Source organism: Rhinolophus ferrumequinum, chromosome 27, assembly GCF_004115265.2.
Source record: "Rhinolophus ferrumequinum isolate MPI-CBG mRhiFer1 chromosome 27, mRhiFer1_v1.p, whole genome shotgun sequence".
In the NCBI taxonomy this organism is placed as follows: Eukaryota; Metazoa; Chordata; class Mammalia; order Chiroptera; family Rhinolophidae; genus Rhinolophus; species Rhinolophus ferrumequinum.
In genome coordinates, this window is record NC_046310.1 from 27,475,998 (window position 1) to 27,489,564 (window position 13,567).

Consider the following 13,567-nt stretch of genomic DNA (forward strand, 5'->3'; position numbering starts at 1 on the left):
ATGGGATTTTTTTGTGTGTGGTGGAAATATCAAAGTATTGTATGCAGAGGCCACAACGTTTTAACTTTTTTCAAGCAATGTTTTAGGGTTCTAGTTTCTCTCCATTGTTGCTGCCCCTTGTCAGTTTTAGTTTTCAGGATTTATAGGACGGTAGTGTGTGTGAGGGGGAATCACACTGCGGTTTTCCTTTGCATTTGCATCAGGACTGAGGATGTGGAACATCTTACTGTGCCTGCTGACCACTTGTGTGTCTCATCTGGAGAAGGTTCTATTCCAGTCTATTTTACAATTTTAGTCGCTTGTCTTTCTGTTCCTGAATCATAAAAGTTCTTTATCTACTCTGCACAATAGACTCTTGTCAGATATATAATGTGTATCTATTTTCTTCCATTTCTTGGGCTATTTTTTCACTTTCTTCTTTTGACGCACGCATGTTTTTAATTTTGAGGATGTCCAATGTTGCTGCTTATATGAGATGTCATATCTAAGGAACCGTCGCTAATCTAAGGACATGAAAATGCATCTCCATGTTTTGTTTCATAGTTTATACTTTTACCTCCTGTATTAAAGCCCTTCATCTATTTTGAGTTAATTTTTGTTGGTGGTGTGAGGTTAGGGTCCAGTTTCATTTCTCTTCCTGTGGATGGCCAGTTGTCCAGCACCATTTGTTGGAAAGACCCTTCTTTACCCAATGACATGTTGTCTGTCATGTATCAGAAATCAATGGACTTAGATAGTGGGGAGCTGCTGTGAGCCCTGCGGCCGCCCTCTGTGAACGGGCGCCCCATCTGGCCCTGGCCCTGCAGCTCTCCCGGGAGTGAGGCACCACCCTGCACAGGAGCGGCAAAACTGTGATCAAGTTCCTATTTGATATCAACTACAGACAGCTGACTGTGAGCTACCCAATCTGCTGAGCCTTGTAATGCGCTAGATTATTTCTATCTATAACCCTATGAGGAACATAGTATTATACCCCTGTAGTTCAAGGAACTAGAGTTTTGAATTTTTAAGTAATTTGCCCAAGTTCACATAGCTAGTAATGGTGTAGCTTCAGTTATAAAATAAGTAGCAAGTGTGTGGCTGGTCTCAACACGATATTGCTTGGCACACGGCAGAGCATCTTATAAAATTAGCTCTTCTAATACCAAAAGTAAATATGTCCTACCATTGTTATTCTCTCCAGAGAAAACATCACTCAGACCTCCCTCAAATATTAGTAGTCCTCTGTCTCCCTCTGTCATTGTGCTGCCACAATAACTTAAAAAGACACAGCTATTAAGTCAAAATTAGAAATTCAAGTGAAGAAAGTAATTATGTTTAAAACGTCATGTGGCATGCAAATTACATGCACCAGCACATTTAAATTTCACAGTAAATCTGTTCATATGTATTAACTTCCTTCCACTTCATGAGCTCAAAGTGACCTCTCCTAGGTCGCACAAAAAGAATTAGAGGAGCCAGGGTTCAAACCCAGATCACTTTGGCTCCAGAATCCAGAGGCTGCACTATTTTCTGCAACTGCTTGCTTCCCCCACATCTGGCTGAGGATCTTGGTGGCTTCCTAAGAGGAATGGGAATGCCCTGAGGAATTTAAAAAACCCACTATCACAGTCTCCAAAGCTACGTGAGCACGGGAGAGTCAAAGTATCTTCTTAACATTTCATCCATTCATTAAGCATATACTGATGAAACCTGTGGTATTGGCACAGGTTTGAAACCTGTTACATGGCAGAAAGTTAAAAAAAATTGACTTAGTTAACTTTGTTCTTAGCTAAGATGCAAACTATGTTTCTAGTGTCTCAGCGGCTGTACAGGAATCAGGTAAAAACAAAGCAATGCTGTGTATAAGTCTATTGGTTGTGGTTGCCAAGTTACTCCAAGAATGAGATGAATTACGAGATGGATGGTAAGGGCATAGAGATTGCACAGGTTTGGGGCTTCAATCGGTTTGAAAAGGCAACTGCTTTTGGCTCCATCCATTAGGAGTCATATTTTAGATATTTGTAGTGAGGAAGTTCCCTCCTCACCCCGCCCTGTGGAGAATGACTAGTTTAGGGTGTATCACCTGACACATAAATGAATTCTATCCTGACCGCCTGTTATGCATTCAATTGTGTCCTCCCAACTCATGCTGTGAAGTTATGTCCCCCAGGACCAGAATGTGGAGTTTTTTGCAGAAAGGGTCTTTACAGAGGTCATCAAGTTAAAGTGAAGTCATTAGAGAGATCACCAGTTCAATATCGCTCTTGTCTTTATTTTTTTAAAAAGGGGAAATTTGGACACAGACACACATAAGGATGATGTGAAGACACATTGTGGGGACAGAGCCCCAAAAAGCAGTTTCCAGGCTCTCGGCCTCACATAGAAAGGTGCTGGCTCGGGTAGTAAATGGCCATCGACTGTGATCAAATGGCCATCAGCTGTGGCTTGTTGGCCGTCAGCTGTAACCAGTGAGCCATTGGCCACTAATATAACTGCTGTGGCTATGCTAACAGAAAAATGGGGGCTAGCAAGAAGATGGTGGCTGAGCCTGCAAACGACACAGTGAGGGTTGAGAATTGTGTTGGTCCTGGTTCCTGTGTCTCCAACCCAGCCGCCAGCGAGAATATAGTGGTATGACTCCCCTACCTATGGCTCCGTGGGTGTTCCTTTTTGGCCTCACCATGTCCTGCGTTCTTGTGTGGGGAGCTGAGACCCTGCAGGCCGCCCCGCATAACACATGGCGTAGTCGGCAGGATCCCCTGCACGACACACATACAGAAGACAGGTCTACAAGTGAAGGAGACAGGCCTATAACACATCCTTTGCTCACAGCCCTCAGAAGGAACCGATGCTACCAACTCCCTGTTTATGGGCGTGTAGCCTCCAGAACTGTGAGACAATACTTTTGTTTTTTAAGCCCACGCTCTGGTAGTTGTTACAGACGGCTTAGGAAACGAAGACACTGCTCTGTGTAAAATTGCAGCCACCCCATTGGCACTGCCAATCCCCTTTAAACTTGTTATTTTTATTTTTTCCATAGTACTTGTCACTTTTAAAAAATTCAATGTCATGCTTCTCAGAACGCTGTGAACTTTAAAACTTAAAATTTATTTAGTGGAATTTTCCATGCAGTAATTTTGGACCAAAGTTGACCATGGAAAGTGAGAAAACATGGATAAAAGGGACTCCGGTATTCACAGAGTTGTGCAAATATCACCACTGTGAAATTCCAGAACATGGTCATCACTCCAAAGTGAAAACCTGTCGCCATTCCCAGTAATGAATGGCATTCTTTCCCCTCCATTCCTTCCCTTATCTTCTGGCTGCCATTATTCTACTTTGTGTTTTCATGAATGTACCTAATCTGGACATTTCTATATAAAGAGAATCATACTACAGGTGGCCTTTTCTATCTGGCTCTCATTTAGCATGTTTCCAAGGTTGCTTTCTGTTTTTCTGAACTTGTCCGTAATGATGCTGTTGCCTACGGATGCGTGGGGCGCGTGTTCGGGCTGTACTCCTTGTGATGAGCCCCTGTAGACACCGTGTTTCCTGGAAAATAAGACCCAGCTGCAACATCAGCTCTAATGTGTCTTTTGGAGCAAACTGAATATAAGACCCAGTCTTATATTACATCATATTATATAAGACCCGGTCTCATAGTAAAAATAGGACCAGGTCTTATATTAATATTTGCTCCAAAAGACGCAGTAGAGCTAATTGTCCATCTAGGTCTTATTTTCAGGGAAACAGGGCATTTCCCTGAACAGAACCAATGTGGCTGGACCGGCCCTTGTTCTTACCATGATTGCAAGAAAGACCTCAGTAACAACTATCAGGGAACTGCGAGAAAAAACACAAGGTTTATTATTCACAGGTTGTGGAGGGTCCGTGGCTGTCCCAGGCCACACAGTAAGGTCCTGGGTAGAGAGGGAGCACATGTGCAGACCTGAGGTTCTGCCTTTATAGGGGCAGATGGGTTTTATAGGCTCACTCAAGCAGGCAGAAATTTAGGTCAACCTGGGCTTTTTTAAAAGGGAAGTTCATGGGTGAGGCAGCCTGGCTCTCTCTGTGACTGTGTAGCCGGCCAAGTACATTTGAGATGCATGTTTTAAAGTTGATGCCTCAGCAATCAAAATCTTAATTCTAAACAGTTACATTACAGTAAAAAAAAAAGACAAAACAAATTTTAAGGCACTTATACCACAAAAGTTCATCTTTGTAGTTGGAGTATTTATCAGTACTTAATTTTTTTTATGGCTGAAAATAGACTTGGACACACCCTTCTCCAGAGAAAACACAAATGATCAAAAGGCACTCCAACAGATGTTAAACATTAGTCACATAAATGCAAATTAAAACCACAATACGATACTCCTTTCACACACACTAGAATAACTACGCTTTTGAAATTACTGGAAAGTCAGTTATAATTCTAAATAACCATGTCAGTACCACACCAGCATAGTGGAGAAGACATCCCAGTTTGTTACAGAGCACAAGCCCCAGCAGACCTAGTTCTCCCAAGGAGGTGAAGCTAATCACCCATGGAGTAAGACGCTCTGTGGGGAGACTGCATTAGTGCCTTGGGTAACGTGGATGACCTGGGATATGGGAGACACAGCAAGATTTCTAATTCCAGTTTTCCAGATCACGTTTGCACAAATCAACTATACTACCAAAACAGGGTGGCATTGGCACAAAACCAAACACAGATCAGTAGAGCAGAATCGAGCCCGAATTTGAAGGAGCAGAAACGAGCGATGCTGGGAACACTGGACAGCTGTACACAAAACAACAGCACTGAACACTATCTTACACCAGAAAGGGAAACCAACAATTTTCCCTACTACCGTGTTTCCCTGAAAACAAGTCCCAACCGGAAAATAAGCCCTAGCATGATTTTTCAGGATGCTTGTAATATAAAATAAACCCTACCGTATTTCCCCAAAAATAAGACTAGAATTTATATTAATTTTTGCTCCAAAAAACGCATTAGGGCTTAGTTTATACTATGAGCACCCTGAAAAATCATGCTGGTGCTAATTTCCAGTTAGGTCCTTTTTTTCGGGGAAACACGGTATGTCCTTCCTCTGCTGGGTCCTCTGGTGGCCAGTGCCCTTCCCGCAACCTCTCAGCAGAGTTCAAGTATAGAAGCATCTCCTTTTCTTTGGCTCTCGTTCATGCCTCCTGGTGAGACAGAGAGGTAAGGCAGGTACAGAAGGACATCCCATGTTGTCTCCTAGCCAGAGAGCCTTCAGGGCAGACGCAGTGAAAAAAGCAAGTTCCCTCACAAAAGATGCCGCTGCAGGACATGAAAGCCATCATGGAGTCTCTTGGAGGAGAGTCTGCTTTCGTGATACTCTGGCCTGGCTCTCGAGCAACGCTCTGCTCTTGCAAGATTGTGGCGCCCATGTTTATCACATGAACCCCTACTCTCATGATATGATGGTGGCCATGTTTATTGTTGTAAGAGACTGTGAGCATGAGAACTGCTATCTTTAGGTCAGGGTTAACAGCCCCTAGCCTGAAACAACATAATTATAAAATTCCAGGATGTGGGCAGTTGCAGCATGGAGACTAGAAGTTCTGTAGCTTATCTTTTACTCCTGGTCTCCTTGTCCTGCAGTAAATCTTATACTCTTTGAAGCTATGTAAGTCCTGTAAGTTTATCTAGTACTCTCAGAAGCTATGGAAAGCCTTGAAAATGCTATATAACCCCTTGGCTTTAAGTGTTTGGGGTCCTTGTTAAAACCCGCTGCGTCGGGCAGAGACTCGGACCCCAGCTGGCTGGAAATAAACCTCGCTGTGTGACTTGCATTATTGTGCGGGTTCTCTGTCTGTCTGAGGGGGACAATTCCGGACCTTAACATTGCGTGAACCCCCTACGCTCGCAAGATTGTTTATCGCTCAAACCCTTGCTCTCGTGAAATTCTGGCGGACATGTTCACCACACGACCCCCTGCTCTCCCGAGACCCTGGCCACATGCTCTCGTGAGACTGGCGGGCATGGCTCTCACGTGGCTCTCTGCTTTCAGGAGGTCCTGGCCACTGGCTCTCTCATCGCCTGTTCTTGGTGAAGGCTGCTGTCCCCACCCCCCTTTTGGCACGAAAGTGGCTCTATTCCCCAGCTTTCACGTGAGGCTGGTCCCCGGATCTCTGCAAGGGTCTTCACCTCAGGCTCACTGAGTTCTGTGGGAAAATGATCCAACAGGAAGTGCTCACTTAAATTGTGCCCGGAGGAAGTGTACATGGGAAACAGACTAAGAGGATGTACCCACGTGAAACCAGTCTGAAGAAAGTGCTTAGGGAAATTCCCACAAGCTGACACGCTCCCTTGTCCCTGGCACCCCGTCTCTTCACACGCTGGCTAATGTGAGAAGCTGGATGGAGAAATCACCTCTAAGTTTCACCATACACCTGATCCAGAGCACCGCTCTGTCCTGCAGCCAAACTGGAGACATCACCTCAAGGCACCTTCTCGTCCCTTGCCCCAGAAACACCGCTGCCCTTCACACCCTGATGGAACTCACAGTTCAGATTTGCCTCCAGGTCTCACTTTATCCATTTCCCCAGGCATCCCCTCTGCTCCCTCACATGCTGGATGGAAATTTTGCATCCATGTGTCTGTTTACCATTTACCCCTGTGCTCCTCACATGCCAAATAACACACATGTAAGCTCTGAGAAAGAAGACACCTCCTTAAGGGTTACGGCTGGCTAATGCCTGAAATTGTTAGACAGGTAGACTAGCAGCCATTTTCACACAGAGTCTTTTCGTACAAACCACACTTCAGGGAGAACCTTGCAATAAACCACCTGCCTGCCTCCCACCGTGCACTGCGTATGAAAGATGTCTCTGAGGGACAGAGCAGACAGGACCAGACACGGCTGGAGCTCATGCAGCAATGTAAAGCAGAGGTGTCTAGAGAGGGAACTCTCCTTAGGGCCCCGATGCCCCATAATTGAGCTGTAACACCACAGCTATGCTATTCTCACGGCAGTACTGTGTCACAATAGAGCTGTTTGCACTGAATAAAGATTCCATCTGCACTGCAACCCCAATTTGGGGATTCCTGTTGACACTGACTTAGGGCCAGTGACCATAGGTTGACAGACACCTGATGCCAGAGGCAGATTCAGGACACAAACCGTAGGCTGTAAAACCTCGACTCTGGACCTGACCATTTTCCCAAAGCCGGACCACAGACCCTGGGACATTGATTTTGGAGCAGAACCTGTAGCCTAAGTTGAGCCAGTCCCGAAGCCAGAACACAAGCACGGATGCTAGACATCAACCGCCAGAGCCTGACATGTGATGCTGGACCACGGATGCTAGATTGCAGGCATCAAACCTTGGAGCCAGAGCTGGACATATCCCACAGATGTGGGCTCCAGACCTGAAGCTGGACCCAATCAGACTTTGAACACCGGCCACCAGATGCAGAGTCTGACTAGAAACTGAACCTAGGAATCAGAGTGTAGAGAGAATCTACTGCTATTGAAAGTTTTCCAGACTGGTGAAATTACTACATAGCAATCTATTTGAAACAACCATGTCAATACCACGCCAGAAAAAAAGAGCACATCCAAGTTTGTTATAGAGGACGAGACCTATGCAGACCCAGTTGTCCCAAAGAGGTGAAGCTAATCCCCCTTATTAATTTGAAGCACTGTTGGGAGACTATCTTAGTAGCCTTGGGTGACATAGATGACCTGGGATGTGGTAAATATAGCCAGATTTTTAGTTCCAGTTTTTCCAGATCATTAGACCACAAACTATAGTAGCCAAAACAGGGTGGCATTGGCATAAAACCAAACACAGATCAGTAGAGCAGAATGGAGCCCAGAATTGAACTCACATAAATGATGCTGGGAACACTGGACCATTTATTTGCGTGTTTTGCCACACGCAAAACAACAGCACTAAACAGTATCAGATTCCACAAAGAAAAGCAGATTTTTTACACCAAGCCCTTTCTCTGTCAAGTTTCCTGATAACTGACACCGCTCCCCACCCCTCAGCCGAATTCACGCACAGGAAGATTCTCCTTACCTTTTCCCTCTTTGTCCACACTTCCTGGGGAGATACTGAGGTAAAGCCGGTACAGAAGCATGTTCCGCCTTGTCTTCGAAGCCGTAGAACCTGCAGAACAGATACAGAAGTTTAACAAGTTCCCTCAAAACATAGGCCAGCACAGGATGTGAAAGGCGTGATGGCAGCTCTGTCCTCCTGGCTATCGCACGATACTCTGGCCTCCGTCTGTCAGGCAAGGCTCTGGCCCCTGGCTCTCATGAACACTGGCTGCCTTCTGTGTTGCCAGGCTGGCCTCTGGCTCTCCTGCCAGACTCACCCTTCCTTCTCACCTAGTGATCTGAAAAAGTGGTACCACAGGAATTGATCACTTTAAATTGTGACCGGAGGAAGTGTACATCAGAAACCAGTTTGGAGGAAGTACTCACATGAGACCAGCCTGGAGAACATGCTCAGGAGTAACTCCCGCCAGCTGACATGCAACCCTTATCCCTGGCACGTCCTCTGCTCCTCAAACACTGGCTGAAGCTGGGATAGAAACGTGAACTCCAACTTTCACCAGTCCCTTTACCTGGCCCCCTCCCACGTCCCTCTCACAGGCTGGCTCAAGCTGTGAGAGGATGGAAATAGCTCATCTACCTCTATCCTAGCCCTTTCCCCCATGCGCCCTCCCGACATGCTGCCAGGAGCCAGGATGGAGACATCACCTCCAAGGTTTCTCCACGTCTCCTGCCCAGGACCACCTCTGCCCTGCGCACCCTGGTGGAAGCCAGAATTCAGATTTCTCGCCAGGTCTCATTTCACCCATTTCTCCAGGCGCCCCCTCTGCTCCTCACATGCTGGATGGACATGGGATGAAAAGCTTGCCTCCAGGTTTCTCCACCATTTACCCCTCTGCCCCTCACACTCCAAACAACACATGTGTAAGTTCTGACAAACAAGACACTTTCTAAGGGCTCTGGCTGACCAACTGCTCAAATTAAAACAGGGAGCCTAGCAGCCATTTGCACACAGTCTTCTCATGCAAACTGCACTTCAGGGAGAAGCTTGCACGAATGGCCTCCCCAGCTGAACTCCCTAAGGAAGACGTGTATGAGGGATAGAGTACAGCATGCAGGACTGGACCAGACTGGCACTCGTGGAGCAACGCGGAGCAGCGCTGTCACCCCACGGTCACCTCACCCCAGGGCACTGGTGCTCCATAACTGAGCTGTGACACCATTGAGCTACTCCCCAGCTGTCCTCTCAGCCACGCTGTGTCACACAACTGACCTGCTTACACGGAAGTTTCCATTGTCAATGCACCCGATTTTTGGATTCCCGTTGCTGTCGAATTGGAGACAATGACCATCAGTTGACAGGCAACAGATGTCAGAGCCACAATCAGGACCCCAGACAGAGATCCTGGAACTGGGACTGCAGTTTTTACCCTGGACCCAAAGCCAGACGACAGACCCTAAGGCCTGGGCTCTGGAGCAGTCCCTGGACCCTAGCTGAGTGATAGTCCCAAAGCTGAAACCCAGACCATGGATGCTAGGAACCAGATGGCAGAGCCTGATATGGGATGTCAGACCACAAATGCTAGTTTCCAGATCCCAAACTCGAGCCAGAGCTGGACCTGTCCCCCAGACATGGACCCCAGAGCTGAAGGTAAGAATGACTAGCTTCTGAACCGCAGACACCAGATGCAGAGCTAGATTATGGCGTAAACTCTGGGCCCCAGGCCTTGGAGACTGACCACAGAGTTATACCAAGGATCTGAGAGCTGGAGTAAGGAGTGGGACCAAAACAGTGGACCTCTGTGTTCAGATGACAGAACACACCTGTGATAAACATAACTCCCACATGCAGAGCACTTAAACAGACTGTTGACTCATAGCCGCACACCAGGGCCTCCCCAGGACCACTGACCGAATCTCCAACCCTGGCCCTTACCCCTAATCCCCTACACCTGTATACCCCCGAACCCGTAACCATTTACCGTATGTAAACATGAATATCACTGCGAAACACCTTGAGAGTAAATGCAGCATATGTAAAATGATGCAATGAAGAAACAGTAGCTATCAGATGACTGAGGCTGCTGCCAGCATAACCCAGTGTGTTACAGCGTAGGAACTTCTCATTTGGTTTGTTCTCTACACAGTAACACAGAAAAATCACACAGCTCAAAGGGAACCTTGAATAATTTATCATTTTGGTCCAGATTCTCAAAAAGCCCAGAGAAAAAGAGTGACATGTCTCCTGGTTTGGATATTATCTAAGCTGAGATGTTAAACTGGTGTCTCCTTTGTTGAATACAAGAGCAATTTTATCAGTCTCTTGCTTTTTGACAGTGGTGCAAACTACACAGTCCTGAATCTAAAACATTATAACTCAGATTTCCCTTTTCTATCTCTTGACTTAAAGTTGTAGATCATCACGTTTTATGTTAAATGTGCGACTGAAATATATTATTAAAAAGTTTTCACTTCTTGAAGTGTGTATCAGTTATCACAGTAAGGTCAAACCCCCATTTAATTGTCCCCACTCTAAGTGCGTAACAGTTGCCAAGAAAACATTCAAAAAGGAGACATTCTCTTCATAGATATTGTCACTAGTTCAACATTTTCCAAGTCCAGCTAGAATAAGTAATGCTTCCTACTTCCTGCATTTGGTTCACTATTTTTATGGGAGCATCACAGAAAGATCACAGACCACTTTACACCGTGTGTGAAGCAGGTCATGATTTGCCCTTGTGCATTTAGATGTGTCTGAACTACCTGTACCATTTTCTGTAACTCATTTACTACAACCCAGGGAGGAGGCACTATGAATGTATATGGCCCTGGGACTTCATTCTCCCATCACCTATTCCCGCTGCACACATCTGTCCACAGGCATAACTCCAAATATGGACATTTTCACATTATGCACATTTTTCATCATCCTGTCTTGTGTTGATTGCACACATCATTGCATCCGACATTCATGTAACTACAGTGTGACAAATAAGATTCCTATAACATGCTCTACGTGAAAAACAAAAGTAGTATGCTGAGCGGTATGACTTATGTCTCATATTAACGGGTGTTGACTCTATTTATAGGACCTTTAAAACAAGGACATCTTTACTAACTAAGGTGAATACAGGTACAACCTATATGAAAATAATGATAAAATTGAAATCCATACAATAAACGTGAACATAGTCATTTATCATCATCAAAGACTATGTACTGTAAACAACTGCAGGCGTTGCCATTTTAGATGACAAGCAGCACTGTAGGATTTATATAAGCATCACCACGAACGCACGAATGACGCCTTGGGCTATATTAGGACAGTATGACGTCTCTAGGTGATAGAAGATTTCCTGCAGCATTATAGGCTTAGTGGTCACGGTCTCTACAATCTCATTGACAGAAACATCATTATGTGATGCATGTGTAGAGATACAGGCGAATGCAACTGAATGAAGAGCTCAAAAATTAATGCATCCATCTTCGGTTATTTGACATAGGAGCACACCATTAATTTATGTAAATAGTATTTTCAAAAAATGTTGCTGGGCATTGGAGTTTCCACGAGTGGAGGAATCAGACTGAACCTTTACCTGACACCATAAAATACTGACTCGAGATAGATGAAAGTCTTACATGTATGAGGTTAAATTTAAAAATCTGAAGGGAAACATCGCAATGAATCTCTGACCTAAGATTTGACCATGGTTTCTTCAATCTGACATCAAAGCAGAAGTAATGAAATAAATCATGGACAAATGATATTTCCTCAATATTAAAAACTTTTGTGTACCAACAGAAGCTGTGCGGCTGCGCAATTTGTGTGCAGAGATAGTATCTAATGCTATTGAAAGTTTTCAGGTTGAAATTAATGGAAAGTAAATTACAATTCTACATAACAACGCCAACACCGGACCATAAAAGCAGAAAGACATCCATTTAATAGAGGCCAAGCCCTATGCAGACCCAAGTTCACTCAAGGAGGTGAAGCTCATCGCCTTGGGAGCAGTCGGCATGTTATGTGAAAACTACATTAGTAGTTATTGGTCCTTGGGTGATGTGAGTAACTTGAAATGTGTTAATAGACAAAGCAGAGATTTTAATATGTCCAGGTCACTCGACAAAATACAAAACATAATAAGCAAAACAGGGTGGAATTGACATAAACCACAGACATCAATGAAGCAAAATAATGGAGCTTACAATGAAACCTACGTGAATGGCACTGAAAACAATAAACAGCCGCTGGTAGAACAACGACACTAAACCCTATCTTGCATCACATGACAAACACCAGTGTCCACACCAAGCCCTGCCTCTGCTCTGTCCGCTGGAGCTCAACACCCCCCTTCAACGACTCAGCAGATTTTGTGCACAGGAAGCTCCTCCTTACCTTTTCCTCCCTTGTCCAGCATTTCTCTGGGAAACACTGAAAGAAGCAGGTACAGAAGGACGTCGGTGCTGTCCCCAGAGCAGCAGTGTCTCCACGGCAAATCCCGAGGGAAGCAAAGCTCTCTCAAAACAAACTCCACCTCTGGTCGGGGGTAAACATCCTGGCGGCTCTCACTCTCCCTCCTGGCTCTCCCGTGAATGTGGTCCGTGGCTCTCACGCAGGGCTCATGACCCTGCATCTCGCGAGATTAGGGTTAGCGTTAGGGTTAAAGTTTACGGCTTAGATAAAATATATGGTGACGGAAGGAGATCTGACTCTGGGTGGTGAACACACAATGGGATTTATAGATGATGTAATACAGAATTGTACACCTGAAATCTATGTAACTTTACTAACAATTGTCACCCAATAAACTTTAATTAAAAAAAATGTTTAGGGTTAAGGTTTAGTGTTTAGGGTTAGGGTTCGTGGTTGGTTTTGGGGTTTGGTTTAGGAGTTCAGTTCAAGTTTGGGGTTCATGTTTGTGTTTGGGGTTCAGGGGTTCAGGGTTTGTGGTTCATGGGTTCCTCGTCTGTGTTTGGGTTTTGGGGTTTGGGTTCAGTTTTGGGGTTCAGGTTTGGGTTCAGGATTGTGTTCAGTTCGAGTTTCAGGGTACAGAGGTTCGGGTTTCAGGGGTTCAGGGTTCGGGTTTCATGGTTTGGGTTTCAGGGTTCAAGTTCATTTTCGGGGTTTGGGTTCATGTTTCCGTTCTGGGTTTTGGGTACAGGGATTTAGGGTTCTGGGGTTCCGGGTTAGGTTTCGTTTTGGGGCTTTGGGGTTTGGGTGTAGATTCAGGGTTTGTGTTTTGTTTCAAGATTTGGAGGGCAGAGTTCAGAAGCTCAAGGTTAGGGGTATGAGTTTCGGGGTTCTGGTTCTATTTAGGGGTTCATTTTCAGGGTTTGGATTCGGGTTCACAGTCAGATTTAGGTTTCGGGGTACAGAGTTCAGGGAATCAGGATTAGGGGATTGGGTTTAGAGGTTCGGGTTCTGTTTCAGTGTTTGGTTAGAGGGTAAGGGTTAAAGTTGGGGTTAGGGTTTTTGGGTTTTATAGTTTTAGGGTTACGGTTAGGGTGGTTAGGGTTAGTGTTATCACATGCCTGTGTGCTAAGTGACATAT

At 45.2% G+C, this 13,567-nt stretch overlaps 1 long non-coding RNA gene across 1 annotated transcript; it reads right to left on the reverse strand.

Annotated features, from left to right (window-relative positions):
• Positions 1–4,469: 4,469 nt before the first annotated feature.
• LOC117018677 (uncharacterized) lies at positions 4,470–12,631 on the reverse strand. The gene is made up of 3 exons (XR_004422281.1): positions 12,412–12,631; positions 8,038–8,127; positions 4,470–4,586 (listed from the first exon to the last, which is right to left on the reverse strand). It is a non-coding gene; the product is annotated as an uncharacterized LOC117018677 (long non-coding RNA).
• Between the last annotated feature and the right edge of the window lie 936 nt (positions 12,632–13,567).